General features: G+C 34.3%; 1 protein-coding gene across 1 annotated transcript in view; it reads right to left on the bottom strand.

Moving 5' to 3' along the window:
- LOC145268248 (WD repeat-containing protein 20-like) overlaps positions 1 to 18,541 on the bottom strand; it is a 98,325-nt gene that overhangs the window by 71,712 nt on the left and 8,072 nt on the right. The gene's annotated exons all lie outside the window — the stretch shown is intronic.

Raw genomic sequence — 18,541 nt, 5'->3', positions numbered from 1 at the left:
TTTCTTTTCATGCAGTGCATAAGATTTTTGTATTTCATTATCTTTTCCCTATCAGTTCTGCTTAACCTAGCATCAATGGGGATACTAACTTCTCCTAAGGTTGTTTCTTTCTCCTTCCTTGTCACATATCACTATGTCAAGCATAATAGCTCTGATTTTTAGGTACGTAGCTGTAGGAACTGCATAGTCATAGTGGATGGTGTATGACTTATTTGCAACTGGTTTTTCTGATAAACATGTTCCCAGGACTTGCTGCATGTAAGCATAAGACATGTCACTTGATGAGTGAAATGCAATTTGCAGCTAACAAGAAATTTTTTTTTCAAACATAACTCAATACTAAAACTGAGGAACATCTTAACATGTATTGTGTTTCAATAAAATATATAAGAAAAAATGACTTAGGAAAACAAATATTGATCAACTCAGCTTTAATATAATAGATTTTTGCTTGTATTGATAATATAAATGTTCATAAAATTAATTGAGAATTGGTTATTTGTAAATATTTCAATTCTTCAGACTACTGTTCTTATCTTCAGTGTCATTTTCAAAACGTTTTGGTTGTATTGATAATATAAATGTTCATAAAATTAATTGAGAATTGGTTATTTGTAAATATTTCAATTCTTCAGACTACTGTTCTTATCTTCAGTGTCATTTTCAAAACGTTTTGGTTGTTTTTTTTTATCATTCAATTTTCATCTCAAACAAGGCATAGTGCCACTTTGAAGTAGGGGGCTACTATTGCGGACATAAGTTGCAAGGATATTATGAAAGGAGATGATCAGCAAGATGTCTGTTCACATTACACTTGAACTTCTGCATGTCAGTACAGTTGGGAAAGCAGAATCCCGGAAGGGAATTCCAAAGTCTAGCAGTTCTGGGGAAGAAACTATTGGAATAGGGTTTCTTACATGTAGGGATCTCTAATGTGTAGGGGTGGGATTTACCTGCTTGTTGGGTTTGTCGGAGGTATTTACATCGAGAGGGTACAAGTGCTTGTAGTTCATCAGAGCATTCACCATTAAAATATGAAAGCCAAAATAAAGAAATACACCAAGTGTGCATGTGTGGGGCTCGGAGGGAGGGATGGTGGTGTAGAAGATAGGAAGTCATTCTTTGATGAAGCAAGTCCTTTAAATACCCTATCATGAATCATTTAAAGTCTTAACCTTCAGAGTAGAATTCAACATTTGAAATTTTCAGAGAGAACTATCATAAGATAGAAAATAAGGGCAAGAAAATATGGAGAGTAAGAGAAAAAGAACAAGAAAAAAAAAGGAAAGATAAAGCAAAAGAGAGGAAGAGTAAAAGAAAAAAGAAAGAGAAGGAAAGGTAAAGTGAAAAAGCAAGGAAGAGAAAAGAAATAAAATACAGCCAAATAGCAAAAAAAAAAAAAAAAAAAAAAAAATTTAATTAAAAAATATAACAAAGTAATGGTTTGCCAATTTGGCAAAAATCAGCCTTTTCATATTAAAAAAAAAACATGGTTCGAAATCAATCCATATTTTCAAAATAGGACAAAGATGATTTTACCAAATCGTCAGAACCTTACCATATTGTTATATTTTTTTTTAATAAAGAAAAAAAAAGAGAATCCAGATCCATGAATTGCTTAAGGAATTTAAGTAAAAATTTGCCTTTTCTAGATTAAAGAGAAAACAAAAAAGCAAGATCGTACTAAAAGAACAGGAGTATAGTCAGCTAACATACTGCCTAACTTCAGGCGTGGATGCTACAGTTCCTTTGCTTTTTTTCTCTCACCTCCATGCATATCCTTTTTTTTTTTACATTTTTCCAATTGTTCCTTTTTTATTTAAAAATCATTAAAAAATTTTTTTTATCTTATTTTAATTAATAAATTATCGAAAGTAATTTTGTTTTTTTTTAAAGAATTATTGAAAACACTTTTTATAATCTTTTAAAACTATTTTAGGAATATCATGTATTGGATATGTTTTTATGATGTTTGAAATTTTGTTATTTTGATTTCAATAATTTATTATTATAATTTAATAAACATATTCATTATATTAATTCAAATAAAAAATTGTTCTCAAAATTTAAAAAAATATTTTTTTAAAAATTCATAAACATATTTCTTACAAAATTTCAATTAAAATAAAAACTTATTGTTTAATTTTGTTATTAAAAATGTAAATAAAGACTAATAGTGTTATGTATTATTATTCATCAGACTATTGTTCTCATCTTGAGTGTGATTTTCAAGACGTTTCGGTCAATATAACCTCCGACCTTCTTCAGGTGTATCTTGTCGAACTTGGGAATGATTTTCTGTCGAACCTGGGAATTCCTGAAAATCACACTCAAGATGAGAAAAGTAGTCCGATAAATAATAATATAAATAACTAATCCTCATCTAAAAAATCCAGAAACGTATAATGTTATTTTTTTTTTTTTTTTTTTTTTTTTTTTTTTACACAGTGATCACCACTTATCAAGGCCCGGAAGCCACTCAGGGATAAGGGTTATTGTAAGTACATCACGTTAGTGAGGAGATTTTATGAAGTGTTTAATTAGGGGGGCAGTTCATTAGGAATTTGTTAACATTAGACTTGAAGACATCCAAGTTGTAGTCCGGAGGGAAGCAGGCAGACGGAACAGAGTTCCACAGGCGTGCAGTTCTAAGAAAGAAGCTTTGCTCATGAAATCCGCGTTTTGATTTAGGCACAGATATAGAGTGGGGGAAATTTTTCACAGTGGATTCAGCTAGACGGGTGTTTTTCGTGAAAGATTGGCGAGGGGGGACCAGGGATTGGAGTTCAGACGAGCACCTGCCATGAAAATAACGATAAAACAAGGATAGGCTCGCAACGTCTCTTCTGTGGGAGAGGGGTTGTAGGGTAGAGAAAAGGGCATCCCCCACTAAACCACGAAGTCTATTTTGTACTCTGTCAAGGCATGATAGGCTGTTTTTGGCAGCTCCTGCCCAGATATGGCAACAGTATTCCATCCTTGATATTTTTATCTGTATTATTTTGTTCATCTCGCCACGTTTTTGGCCAAGTAAACCTTTGGCTGGCTTTGAGTAGGATTGAAACCGCTATCTTCAGACAATTCTCACCTGGAACCATAGAGATTCAACGTCTCTATCAACTGCGCCACGGATCCAGGTGAGAATTGTCTGAAGATAGCGGTTTCAATCCTACCCAAAATTGGCCAGAGGCTTACTTGGCCAAAAACGTTGAGACGACAACTATGGATGGCAGTGATTACTGAGAATGCAGTCAGGAGATTCAGCATTCCTATCCCGTTGCAGTTACCACCTGACGAAGGCCAGAGGAATAGTTGGCCAAAACGTTGTGAAACATCTAAGAAAGATGAGTATAATAGTCTGCAATAAATAAATTAATGTAAAAAATACTCATCTCAATAATGAATTCCAATTAAATAATATATATAACAACATCACTATCTAAAAACATAAGATATTAACTGATATATACTCAAGAGTCAAAATAATGAAAAGAATATTCTCTTGTCATAGCCTTAATAATGAGTCATCACTTAACAAGCAAAAAGCCATTTGTGGATAAGGATTCAATTTCTTTCAACCGAATTTTAAAGGATTTTATTTCTCTGACATATCTCCTCTGCAATTAAAGACGTGACAGCAAACACTAAACGGTAAAATTCATTAATATATATCTCTATCTCTACTATTATAGAAAAAGAACTTTGTGTGTTTGTTCTCTATGGACTTGGAAATGGCTGGGCTGGTGTTTTTTTTTTTTAATTTCACACAAAAGTACTTGATATGCCTGATGGTGTTCTTACATAGGTTTTGTATCAGAATGCATCTGATAAGTATTGAAAATCGATAATCGAAAAAAATCTGTTTAAAGTAGGAAGTTCAATTTTGACCAAAGTTAACACTTTTATACAACCTAACATCACAGGTGTATTTGAGAAGTTTTATCACCGCACAGGCAGAAAAGCACAGCCTATAAAATAAATTGTAGATTCTTTTTTAAGACAGAGGCGCATTTAAAATGAATGTTTATATTTTTAGAGGAGAGAGTGAAGTTGGGTCTGTGTAAACCAGTTTCACTTAAAAAAAAGGGGTTTGTTTCACTTAAAAAAAAGGCGTCTGATTCTCTCTTTAACACGGTAAGTTTGGGAAAAGGTGTTATAAATAAAAAACCTGATAAAATACTGTTAAAAACTTGCTCAATATATGTTACCGTGACATAGGTTGACATATATTCGGCGGGTTTTTAATAGTATTTTGTATAGTTTTTTTTATTTATAACACCTTTTCCCAAACTTACGGTGTTAAAGAGGGTGTGAGACGCCATCTTGAATTTTCCAATACATCGGTAAACACTGTAAGTTTTTCGAGCTGAATAAATATGTTACATTGAATAAAAACACAAAAAATATATCCAGTTAGGTAGAAAAGTAACTTATCTTGCCTTTATAACATTTATTTGTTATATATTTGTTTTTAGACAACTTTTTCGAATCTATGTGTACAGTAATACAAACCAAAAAAAAAGTGTCAGCATGTGCCATCTATCATCCGCAAGATGTTGTTCCGATGGACAAACTGTAAATATTGTGTCTTTTTTCACTCCTATGTACACTTTCCCTTTGCGTTCATGTTAAGCTTTTTATTGAATTACAGTTTTCAGTTCCATATGCATACTGGAAAATAAAATACCCTTTAAATAAAATTCATACATGTTTCTGAATATTTGAGATGAAGATTGATAATTCGTATTATTTGGATTGTTCAGACTACTGTTCTCATTTTGAGTGTTATTCTCATCATATTTCGGTCGATGTAACCTCCGACCTTCAGGTGTCAAACTTTGGAATCTACACAAAATTTTACATCTTATCAAACTTTGAAATTTACACAAAATTTTAAACGGAACCACGGGATAGCATGTTCTTGTTCCATCAGCCAGCCAGGACCAGATAAAAGTCCTGAGGTCCTCAAAAGAAATATTAGAATTGTGGTGCAATGGATAAAGTACTAAGTACAATTCACAGTGGGTTAAATTGGGGAGGGGGGGTTAAGCGGACATTTACCTTTGTATACCTATAATGTTATGCTTTTTTTTTTTTAGCTCTTTGAGTTCATTTTTAACGTCAAATACCATGGTAAGATGTTGGAAAGCTGATATTCAACATAAAAATCGTTCTTTTTAAGAGTCCAAAGACCAAAACATCATAAATTTGCTGGCATACAAAATTTAGGCAGTTACGGACAAACTTTAAATGCCTGTATCTTTAAAACTATAGAAGCTAAGAAGAGAAATTAGACCTTTTTGATACTGCATGAAACCAGCTTTTCAAATATTCAGTTAGAATGAGAAAATACACTACTAAAAAGATAACACAATGAAAAAAACTAGTTTATTAATTCAATGTATCAGATAACTGATCATGCATCAGTCAAAGAGTACAATAAAGACTCATATTCACTGTTGCAACCATGAATTGCAGTTTTTAACTGCTCACAGCTTTTAATGCTATGTCTGCAGTTTAAACGTTCTCGTCTTCATAATGATGGGATTACTCTTGCCCCAGAGTCTGTTAATACAATTTGATAAATTGTTAAATTGATTTGTCTTTCGAGACTTGTTTATCCGATACGGACATAGGAACTTGTTATTTGCCTCAATGCCAGATTCTGTATAGTTGAGAAGACTAATGTTACCATTCTCTGCAATTAACTCAGCACTGTGCCCTAAAACAACATGAGCACTTGGAGTGATATCAATCTATGAAACTGAACCAACATGGAGATATGTAGCATGAAAAAATTCTTTGAACTCGTCAATTTTCATTTTCCTATCTGAGTTAATGATGGTTAAAATGACAGCCATGTGGAGTAACAGTTGATCAATCTTGGCTCTTAATTCACTACTATCGATTCCTTGGGTGAGCAGTTTTCGGTTGGATCTCGTTGAGGTTGTGGAATGCAAGAAACTGAAGTGATGCAAACAATTGGGCAGACGTAAGTTGCACGCACTGGAGGTAATGGTATTTCACACCACTGTACGGAGTTGCAAGTTCTTGCACTGTTGACCTCCGCTCCTTCTTAAATTTCAACAGTTTGTCATATGATGGAAGAATGTCAGCTCCAACATCTTTCAGGAGTAAACAAATGCCTGTGTAAATCCATTTGATCATTTTGCCACTCTTGTAGATGGCAGATGCAACTTCCAATGAAACGTGTCGATCTGGGATGGACTCATTGGATAGGATAGGGTATCCCACTTTAGCAGCCTCTTTGTTTTGAAGATAATTGTTCTTCAGACCGAAGGCAAACATTTTTGTGGGGGAAGTGTTTTGTGCTTCAGCAACAGCTTTGGTTGAATCCATATAGTCGCTCAGTCGTTGGTGTTGTTGAGGACGCTTTGCCTTCAGTACACAGGTGTGACGTTGGAGCACTACCTTCTCATCGAATGACTTGGATGAACGATTCTTCTTGTTGCTGTTGAAAGTCTTTGAACACAACTTTGATGTCAGACAGAAGTTTATTATTAAGTGGGACCTCTAGCTTGGATAAGACCTGTTTTCAATTTCATTGAAGTCTGGCTCTTTGTCGAATAGAGATCTCTTTCAGTTGTTGAAAATCTTGAGAGCAATGTTTGTCATGTCATTCATTATGATTGTGCATCAAAAATAAAATGTGAGAAAATAAAATAAAATGTGAGATGTTGAAAAATTGAAAAATGAAAAAAATGGAAATATTCAATTATAATGGATAAATTTTGAAAAAAATCAATTTTTTCTGGTTTACAGCAAATATTTAACTGAAAATAGCTTAAAAAGGGCAAAACAATAAGGATTTTCCAGAAAACAGTGCAGTTTCATGGTTTTCTGATGCCAGATTTGGATTCTGCACCCAAAAAAACATCAGAAAAGTGGTTTGGATTATGAAATTTGAGCAAGAATGACAAGAATGATCTGGATTTATGGTTTAAACGGTCATTGTGGGTTGTCTAAAATTACAGAAAAATGGGCAAGTTCAAATTTTTTCAGTACATTAGAATTAAAATGGTTTCTGAGAGTGATTTTTTTCACCCAATTTGGGGGAATCGGAAAAATTGATGCGTATTTTCCGATGCAAAAATGATTCTTTTGTCTTTTTTTATTTGATTTTATTTAAAGCAAAATCTTCCATTGATGGTAATAATGATAAAATAGTAAATATTTATTAATTTTAAAATATCAGTAAAGCTAAAATCGATAGATCATCCTCCACAAGTGTAAATTAACGTTTAGGAAAATATTTGCATATTTAACATGTGTTTTTACGAAAATCACAGGGAAATAACTATCTTATGGTTAAATAATTAGAGATTTATAAAGAATCGGTATAATTGTATCGGAATCAGGAATTTAGCACGGAATCGGAAAAAAATATTGGAATCGTCCCATCACTAATAATTATTGCAGAAATCCTATGCAATATATATGCATGTATTTTCTCAAACATCAAACAATACTTGTGGGGATTATTCATAGATTTTACTGGTAGTTTAAAAATCAATAAATATTTATCATTTCATCATTGATAAGAATACAAAATAAAAATCTAAACAAAAAACAAGCATATAAAAAAACAATTAATAGAATCGTTTTAGCATCAGCAAAAAAGCAAATTTTTCTGGCTCTTGTTGGCTGCGACATTGTTTGGCTGTGGAAATAATTATATATAATCTTGAATATTCTACTTCTAATTGCTCGCTAGATTAGCATTGCTGGATGGCATCATCCTGGCGAGTTGAAAATTCCTATTTGTGATATATCGGCTTGGGGTTAATAGGTGGTTGGATGACCCTTGTCGAGACGAACTAGGTCTATTCCATAGTCGAATGTTGCCGCAGTTTGCTTGATCTGTCTTAGTTAATAGAATTTCTTGTGTGCAGGCGTTTTCTCAGTTGGCAGAGTGCTTGCCTCGCATGCAAGAGGCTTGGATTTTGCATCCCGGGTTCGGATGTGTCTAACAGATGAGCCCAAAACTCAAGTCTTGGACTTCCGGTTTGTTGGCTGCGATGTTGTTTGGCTGTGGAAATAATTATATATACTCTTTCACATTCTGAATATATATATATATATATATATATATAAAATACTTGTTTATTGTTATATAAACATGCTCACATCCCGCTGCTACAAATAGCCACTTGTTTCAATCAAACAACAGATATCATCAGGCAGCGACTTGACTATTCAAAAGTTCAATGAATAAATATTATTCATTGAACTTTTGAATAGTCAAGTCGCTGCCTGATGATATCTGTTGTTTGATTGAAACAAGTGGCTATTTGTAGCAGCGGGATGTGAGCATATTTATATAACAATAAACAAGTATTATCAGCTCTTTTTATTGAGCACTATCTAACAACCTCGTTGAATTCATTAGTCCATTACTTTTGAATATAAAAAAAACCCGAGTATATATATATATATATATACACACACACACACACATACACAGAGACCCTGTTAGGTATATATATATATATATATATATATATATATATATATATATATATAGTCATTGTTGGCAGAAGTCAGATATAAGTGCACATTTTTCTCCATAGCATTGAGCCAAACGTTGTGAAAATAATACAGTGGTTTTGAAACAGCTCAAACTCTGAAGCTTTTCCGAATCAAAACAGCACATTTTGCACATATAAAGGATCTAGATATTTTTTTAAGACAAAGCTTTATAATACTAATAATAATGGAAGTGAACCAACGTCATCTCAGAAAATTCCATTCTGGCAAAAATTTACATTCACCATGACTAATGTTTGTGCAAAATTGCAACAAAATCCAAGGCGTGTTTATTGAGAAAAGTGCAAATGGACAAACAGGAATGAATTACTAGGTCCGATCCTTTGTCAAGGAACCATTAAGAAAAAATAAAGTGTAAAACTGTACGATACATGTACCAGTTACAGAAAGACAAAAATTGTACACCAAAACCCTTATAAATTGATCAAGTAGTTTTATTTTTAAATAAGAAAATTAAACTTTATGGTCAAACAAACAGCAACACTATTGCGACGCCATCTTGTAAACAGGTTGAAAAGAATAAGGGAGATAACTCCACATAATTTAAACTTGTGGGATTTTAGAAAATCATTCTTAATATGGGAAATGGAGGGGGGCATTGGAAAAACTTAAATTTTCTTTAAAATTATCGTCTTTCATTACAAAAAACTATTTCACCGCCAATTGCAATTGAACCGATAGAGGGTTGCTTTCTTAATCAGAAAGCCTGGACCTTTTTTTTTTTTTTTATTATCAATTTTCTTCCTTTGAAGAAAATAACGCTGGGTATGGGGCAGCCAAACCAGCTGCCAACATTGCCCTGCTTTTTTATTGAAACCAACCGAGAGCTCTTTTTAGTATCCTCGTTGTTCCCTTAAGTGCAATTGTCTGAATCTCTTTTGCACTTGGTTCACCAAGAATATTAGTTAGGTAGGACTTCAGGTTCTTCTTCATAAGACCTGTGGCACCTATAATAACTGGTATGATTGATATCTCTCTAAGATTCCAGTTTCTTTTCATATCGTACATGAGACCTTGATATTTTGTCTGTTTCTCCCTTTCAGCTCTGTTCAGACCTCCATCATTAGGGACACTCACTTCAACCAAGGTTGCCACTCTTTCTGGCTTATTCCATATAACTATGTCAGGTTTCACAGCAGGATTTTCAAGGTAGTTGGCTGTAGGGATTACATGGTCGTAATGTATTTTATATAAGTCATTTCCAACTGTTCTTTCAGGTTGATGTTCCCATGACCTACTGCTACACTGGATGTTTAATTTTTTACAGATGGTCCAGTGGCGGTACTTACATACTCCATCATATCTCACTGTATAGCAGTCGTCCCCCAAAAGATCCTTGCAACTTGATATCAGATGACTCACACTTTCCAATTCTGTATGGACCTTGGAATAGACTTTCAAGTGAAATATTAAATGCACCAGCATAAAAATTCAACATAAATTTGGACAGGTGTTGGACTATTGTATTCTGTTCTTTGTAAATTTCTATCACCCTTTCCCTACATAGCATTAAAGCAGGATTTTTTGAGGGGGAAAAGAGGGGGGGGGGGCTAAATAAATTGAAAAAAAAAAAAAAATACTTTATCACTTTATATGATTTTTTTTTAAATACAATATTTTCTTTCCACTAAAGATATGCACATCATACAGATTTTTCTTAATTTTTGATTTTTAACATAGAAGGAATTCTGGACAAGCACTATATATATATATATATATATATATATATATATATATATATATATAAAGTGAACGTGTCTGTGTGTCTGTCTATGTACATTCCCCTATCCAATAACTGTCAATTTTAATCTACAAACTCGAAATTTGATATACAGGGTACTGAGATTTGGGAAAATCTATGTGATCGGTTTTTGGCCAGAAATTTGTCTGTTAAGGGGTCAAACTTCAACGATTTGACCTTTGAGAACTCTATCAAACTCCTCCAACAATTTTGGGTCTAAACACTTGAAACTTTTAGATATAGGTTCCTTGGACATGGGTCTAACTTAATAACTTGATTTAAGCCCAAAACAATAAGTGTTAAGGGGTCAAAGTTAAAAAAATTGACCTTTTTTTTTTGTTTTTTTTGCTCAGCATACACCTTCAAACGCCCAGGCAAGTATATATATATATATATATATATATATATATATTATTAAATATTTTTTTCACGTGCATAAAAGTATACCTATAGACACACGCGTTTCCGGATTTTTAACCTTCGTGAGCACAGGTCAGGATCGAACTCATGACATCAATATCCGCATTCTGATACTTAACCAATGCACCACCATTGATTAGCATGTTTTTTTTATCGCTTATAAAGTCAAGATTTAGTTATTGGCATTTTTTTAACAATATTAACAACTTCGAAACGCTGTCGTTTTTATTTTGTTATTTAATAATAAGATTAAATACGTTTAAAAAAAAATAAGGTCTTTTAAAAAATAAGGGTCGATCTATACATAACAATAAGAGCTTATAGTTCTTTTAAAAAAAAAAAAAACGTTAAAGTAGAAAACAATAAAAGCAACAACATTTCGAAGTTGTTAATATCGCTAAAAAAATGCCAACAACAAAATCTTATATATATATATTAATGTAATGGCTTCTTTCAGTCTTGACAGACTATGGATACCCACTGTAAGGGTGCCTGCGCGTCAAATTTTTGTGGCATGAATAGCGCAATCTCCAACACCACCTCTCCTGAGTTGACATTGTGGAATATCAGTTGAAAGTGGACGTTTAGGACGACTGGAAACAACGCTAAGATAAACAGAAAGCACATACAGTGGCTAGAATTCCCAAATGGTCACCGATCTGGTACAAGCCAGGTTCAATGTTGCTTAACTTTGGTGATCTGATGAAAACCGGTGTGTCAATATGATTATGCCATATATATATATATATATATATATATATATATATATATATATATATATATATATATATATATACACATACTTCAGAATCATTTTGTTATATAAATTTTCAGCAGGCGCTTTTGCTAATAGACAAGAACAGAAAAATGATTGCAAACCAAAGGTCAAATAAAGTGTGGATGGCATTTTCAGGCAACACTTGCAAATGTTAAAACATGTCCCTCTGTATTTCTTACATACAAGGCAAGCTATAGATTTTGATAGAAATAAACATAAGGGAAGAATCAATTTAGTAAACAATAAACCTATTTTCTAGGTGCTAAGAAATGATTCCAAAGTTCAACTGTAACCTTGAAATAATCTCCCTTTAAAACAAAAGACATCTGACCCAGCTATGAACAATTGTATTTTTGGAGTTGTTGGTTTTTAACTTTCCTTCAAAGTTTGTTATTATTTATATTTATTTATATTGTATTAATTAATCAATAGACATGTAGCATTAACAAATCTACAGTCAAAACCAGTAACTATGTCAAATGTCAGAAACTGTTCTGTTGCTTTTGGTGCACATTAAATTAAGAGATTTACACATCAAATGCAACTACTATAATATCTGGGTCTTTTTTCACCAGCCTTAAACTTTCAGGAAAGATGTAAAAGTTTATGACAATTTTAGATTTAAAAAAAAAAAAAAAAAAAAAGAAATGTATATATTTTGTATGGATGACGATATGCAATGGATATTGAATCGGTCATGCCATAAGAATATGGGACTAATCAAGAATGCCGACGGATACTTGTTACATTTCATTAGATGAAGTACTGCTGCCACATCTGGTGATGAGCTGCTAAAAGAAACCTTTCCAGGCTTGTTGGGGTTCAAAACTGGCTTCGGAATGTAATGGTTGATGTCCTTTCCTCCTCCTTACAACCTATTTCTGACAGAAGAAACATTACAAGTCTGTTCTATCATTATTTTATGCCAAGTTCTCAACTGAGCTTCAATCTATGGTCCCCCCTTACAAAACATTCACAACAAACACTCGTCTAGCTACAACCACTATCAACAATTTTCCCTACTCTATCAGTCAAAATCTAAATGCAACTTACCTAAACAAAGATTCTTTCCTACCTGCCTGTGGAACTCTATATGGTGGAGTCGCTTTCTACAACATGACTGACATAAAGAAGTTCTTGTTGAGCTGTCAATTCAAATGCTATCTGATTTTCACCATTACTGATCATTATGGTTGTGCCTCACCTAACTACCTGACACTCAATAACTCTTTTCTCCGAGTAGCCTTTGGGTCTTGATAAATGGTCAATCCCATGTAACAAACAAAAAAAGAAAAAAACGCTACAGGTAGATTCTAGAAAGCACTCTTTAACCAATGCAAGTAATTATAAGAAATAAAGTTAGAGAACTGTGGAATTTTATTTACTTTTTTTATGAAGGACTAGCCTAGGTGCCCGGCATTGCCCGAGTGTTTGGAGGTGTGTGTTGAAAAAAAAAAAAAAAATGTGGTAGTAGGCAGGCAGGCAGGCAGGCTTGAACCCATACAGCCAAAGAGGAAAAGAATGTGTAAAAAAAGAAAAAAAGGTGACATCTTTGCTGTTGAGCCCATCGCCAAACCGGAAGTGGTGAAAGTTTAAATTAAGGCTAGTCAATCAAAAAGAAGGGACAACTTTAAAAAATATCAGTGAAAAAAGCGACCCTTTCCTTGTAGAAAAGTGGCCAGTTGAGGGTGAAAGAATTAACGTTTTTAACCAATTTTTCGATATTTGTCACCCAAAGAGTTGAACTTCAAATACAGATCTCATGAAAATCCATCGCCTCTGTTAAAAGTTGTAGGCAGACATGCATACATACATTTAAACAGACAGGTGAGATTTATATTATAGATATAAACAGATGAAGTTGCTAAGATGTAGTGAAACATGGCTACGTGGTAAGAAATGCTCAAAACCAGAATTGTCGACTGAAAGTGTATGCGTATGCAATGTCGACTGAAAGAGTATGCGTATACAGTGTGATGATGCATGCGAAACCTGGCGTTTTATACAGGAAAACATTGAAGAAAATCCGAATGGAAGGTCAAAAGTGTAGTATGAAGTTCAGAAAAACGGGGTAAAAAGGATAAAGTATGCAGAAAGAAGAAGAAACGGCAATGAAAGACTTGGAGAAGGATCAGTGGGTATTCGGCTGGGTGGACGAGATAGATGGGAGATGGTTGTAGTGTGGTGTATATGGTGCAAAATTACTCAAATTGACTCGTATTGAAAGCCTTAACACTGTCGACCAAAGGAAGAGTCTATCAAGCATGTGTATGCAGTGTGATGATGCATGTATGGTTGGTTGTTTTTGTTTTACGGCATATCAACCCTTTTCAGGTTATTTAATGCCGAATCCAGTAATTTTGAAGAAAAATTTTTAATAGAATATATATTTTTTTCAAGTCAGTTTCTATTTGACCTATAGGAATGGACCTGGGAGTAATGGCAATTAGGGGGTGGCTCCATACTCCCCAAAGCCCGCAAGCTGGGGCCTTACCATCGAATATAGTTTAAGGTCATATCCAGGACCAGGATGCATGTATGAGAAATTTTGCTAATGAATGTTGAGAACATGGCCATCTTCAAGTCTAATGTAAAGTTTGTGCCGAGCCATCCTTTTAAATAAAAAAATAAAACACTACCCAAGTTACACCACTGCTGATCATCATGATTTTGTTTCACCATGGTAGCACATCTAAGACCGTAAACGACCAACTTCTCTCCGATTCTCTCTCCTCTGATCTTGATCACGTTGTACAATGGAGAAAGGAGTGGCTGGTTACTTTTAATGCATCTAAAACCAAGCTTCTATCTTTACATCATCAACGTTCTGATCCCCATCTGGCATCAATTAAAATGAATGGCTCTCGTCTTGGGGAGGCCTCAAGTTTTGACAGGCTTCTGGGCTTGACCTTTACTCCTGATCTTAAATAGAATACGTACATCAAATCCGTTGCCAAGGCCGCTGGAAAAATGGTCTGATCCTTCTATCGATCCAGTAGATATCTCACTGCTGATGCAATTCTCTATCTATATAAGAGCCAGATACGTCCAAGGATGGAATACTGTTGCCACATATGGGCAGGAGCTGCTAGAAAAGACTTGTCCTGCCTTGATAGGGTTCAAAATAAACTTTGTGGCCTGGTGGGAGATGTCCTTTTCTCTTCGCTGCAACCTCTATCTCACAGAAGAGATGTTGCGAGTTTGTCTCTGCTTTATCGTTATTTTCATGGAAAGTGTTCGACTGAGCTTCAATCTATGGTCCCCCCTCGCCAAACTTTCACAAGAAACACTATCAATAATTCTCCCCACTCTTTATCTGTGCCTAAACCTAAACATAGATTTCATGATCAAAGCTTCTTTCTTAGAACTGCACGCCTGTGGAATTGTCTTCCGTTTTCCTGCTTTCCAGCTGTCTATAATATGGTTGTCTTCAAGTCCAACGTGAACAAGTTTCTGATGAGCCGTTCCACTTAAGTTAACAAATTTACCGAACTTCCATTACTATCGATTACTATATTGTCCTTTTGACTTCTCTACACTCTTTAACCCTTATCCTTGAGTGGCCTATTGGCCTTGATAAGTGGTGACGCCTATGTAAAAAAAGAAAAAAAAAAAAAAGTATAAACTTAGCCTAGCATGTATAAACTTAGCCTAGTATGTATAAACTTAGCGTAAAATAATCTTTGGGTTTTGATAAGTGGTGAACCCCTCGCCTCCACACTCACACACTGATAAAACAACAAAACAAAAAAAAAATATGCGTTGAATGGAGAGAAATGATAAGAGAATGATACCATGGATGCATAATGTAAGTTTTAAATGAGTTAACATACAAATCAAGACATACTGGAAAGTTATTCCCTCTCTTTAAAAAAATATCAGATTTTTGTTTTTATTAGCCTGGGTGCCTGGCATTGTCCGGGTGTTTGTAGGTGTGTGTTGAGCAAAAAAAAAAAAAAAAAAAAAAAAAAAAAAAGAAAGAAAAAAAATAAAAGAAAGAAGATAAAAAAAAGAAGTTGTAGTAGGGAGGCAGGCAGGCTCAAACCCATACCACAAAGGAGGAAAAGAATGTGAAAAAAAACAAAAAAAAACGTTATGTCTTTGCTGTTGCGCCCATCGTCAAACTGGAAGTAACATAGGTTTAAATTAAGGCTAGACAATCGAAAAGAGGGGATGAATTTCGAAAATATCAGCAAAGAAAGCGACCACTCTCTGTAGAAAAGTGCCCAGTTGAGGGTGAAGGAATTAATGTTTTTGGTAAATTTTTTTATATTTGTCGTCCGAAGGGCCGAACTTCAAAATGATACCAATCTCGTGAAAATCCGTCGCCTCTGTTTAAAGTTTTTGCAAGACATACAAACATACATACATACATACATTTAAAAAGAGGTAAGATTTATATTATAGACTAGCGGGGGTACCCGGCGTTGCCGGGTGTTTAGAGGTGTGTGTGTGTTTGGAGGGGGGGGGGGGGGTAGATCAAAACAAAAACAGAAAAAAGAGGTTAAACTTCTTTAAAAAAAAATCGGAAAAACAAAAAAAAACAGCGAACTGCCCAGCATCGCCCATGTGGTAAAAGAAAAAAAAAGTTTTGGTAGGTAGGTAGGATCGAACCCAGAACCTTGAGGCGAAGGTGGAAAAAATCCTGACATGTTACCCGCTCGCCCACGACGGCAGAGTAACAGAAAAGTGTTTTTTAACAATTAAAACTTAATTGACAGGTGCGTAAATTTAATGATAATGAGGTCAAACATATCCCGCAGTTAAGTTTTGTTGGAAGACCAGCTCCCTGGTGTCCCAATGTATAGCAATTGTCTGATATAAATGGTTTCCCCCGTATTGATCAAACCTTATTGCTTTTCTGGACTCCCCCCACGAGTGCCAGGGAGCTGATGCTACGCACTCAGTTTCGCTTTTTTATACTGAAAAGCGAAACAAAGATGCAGCAAGTGAAAAAAATCTTGAAAATAGCATGTAAAAGTCAGCCAAATTAAAGATAGACGCAACCTCCCTTCGTAATTCGATATTATAATTTAGACAGTATATAAAAAGTTTTAAGAATGAGTGCCCCCCCCCCGGAGCACACCCCATAAAAAAGCCTTTACCGGACATACACAAAAATGCACACACTAACACACATTTTGCCTTTTATATATATAGACTAGCGGGGGTACCCGGCGTTGCTCGGATGTTTGGAGGGGTATATGTAGGAGAGGGTGACCCTGTTTTAATATTATTAAAAAAACATGATATTAAAAAAAATTGGAAAAACCAAAACAAAGCAAGGAAAAATGTAAGGAAAAAAAAAAAGGAGTAAAAAAAGTTTAGGTAGGAAGATAGGTTCGAACCCGAATATGAAGTTATTTTTTTAAGCCTTGAAGATTAACCAATTTTATTAAAGTTTTAAATGAAAGAAATAATTTTGTGTGCAAAAAAAAGTAAAACCCAAAATAATCTTCATTGCAACAAAAGCAAGAAAAAGTATAGTCACCAGTGATTATAACATTGTTCAATTTTCATGACTTTGAGAAGTAAATAAAATTCTTTTTCAGAATTAAAATATAATTTAAGACAATTGCGCAAAAAGGTGGGATTTAAAATTGAATTTATTTTGAAAATTTTTAATTAAAGAAATTTTTGTGAGTAACAAAATTAAAAACAATAACATTTCTTGGTGTATAAAAAAATAAAGCGGGGAACATAATTTGGCAGGGTCTTTAAATTAATTAACATCGTTTACTTCTTATAACTTTCGAAACAAAAACTATGTGTGTTTGCAAATCGTAGATATTATAATCTGGGGAGTATATAAAAAGTTCTAAAATATAGTACCCGCCCCCCAAGAAACCTGGCTAAAAAAGCCTTTGCTGGACATACAAAAACGTGCGCGCCCGTTTTGTCTTTTATAGATATACTTTTATATATATATATATATATATATATATATATATATATATATATACTCTAGCGGAGGTACTCTGTGTTGCCTGGGTGTTTGGAGATGTAAAAGAAAAAAAAAGTGTTAGTAAGGAGGGAAGCTCAAACCTCTGACGAACCCAAAGATGGAAAAGAAAGTGAAAGAAAACCTGACGTCTTACTGCTATGCCATGAAGCCATAGGAAGTGAAAAACGTTCAAATTTAGTGATGTCAATCAAAAAGTTGACTTGCTAAGTGTATGAGTTCACACAGGTGCAGAAATGAACATTGGCTGAAATTCAGCTTTCCGCCATTTCATTTATTTGTTTCTCCACGATGTTGGGGAAACCAAGCTCCCCCGAAAAAGGGAGGAAACTCTCAAATGAATAGCAATTGTTTGATATTGATCAAAGATAATTGCATTTTAAGACATCCCAGCATGAAAGGTTGCTGACGCCTTTGTTTCGACGAGTTTCACTTTATACGAAAAAGAAGAACAAACACGCAAAAGGACAGAATAGTGTGAACTTTATAAAAGTCGATCAAAATAAATGTAGAGACAATGTCCGTTCACAAATCGTACATATTATAATCTAGGGAGTATATAAAAAGTTCTAAAATATAGTAAACCCTCCCCCCCCTGAGAACTCTGACGCAAAAAAGCCTTTGCTGGACATACAAAAACGCACAGTCGTTTTGCCTCCTTTATATATATACTAGCGGGGGTACCCGGTGTGCCCGGGTGTTTGGAGGTGTGTGTGCTGTTAAATAAAAAAGAAACCGGGAAGGGGGGGGGTTAGGATCGAACCCGAAGCCCTGAGGCAAAGTTTGAAAATAAAATCGGCCAGCCAGAATGAGTTACTGAAAGATGTTTGAATTTATTTAAGTAAGAACCAAATTGACAGGTGCGCGCACGGAAGTCGTAGAGCAATAGCTATTCAACAAATGAGGTCAATGACCAGGTTTGTTTGTTATAAGCGAAGTAAAAAAAGAAAACAAGGTTCAAACTTAAGCGGGGGGGGGGGGGTAATCAAAACATCGAAAAAAAAACACAAAAAAAAAACTAACGTAAGGTAAAGATGTTAAATGTAAAAATCGAAAAGAAAAAAAACAACAG

This window comes from Euprymna scolopes, chromosome 43 (genome assembly GCF_053919585.1).
Source record: "Euprymna scolopes isolate OS-2025 chromosome 43, ASM5391958v1, whole genome shotgun sequence".
Classification (NCBI taxonomy): Eukaryota; Metazoa; Mollusca; class Cephalopoda; order Sepiida; family Sepiolidae; genus Euprymna; species Euprymna scolopes.
Note: the sequence above shows the minus strand (reverse complement) of the source record. Positions and strands in the feature narration are given on the sequence as shown.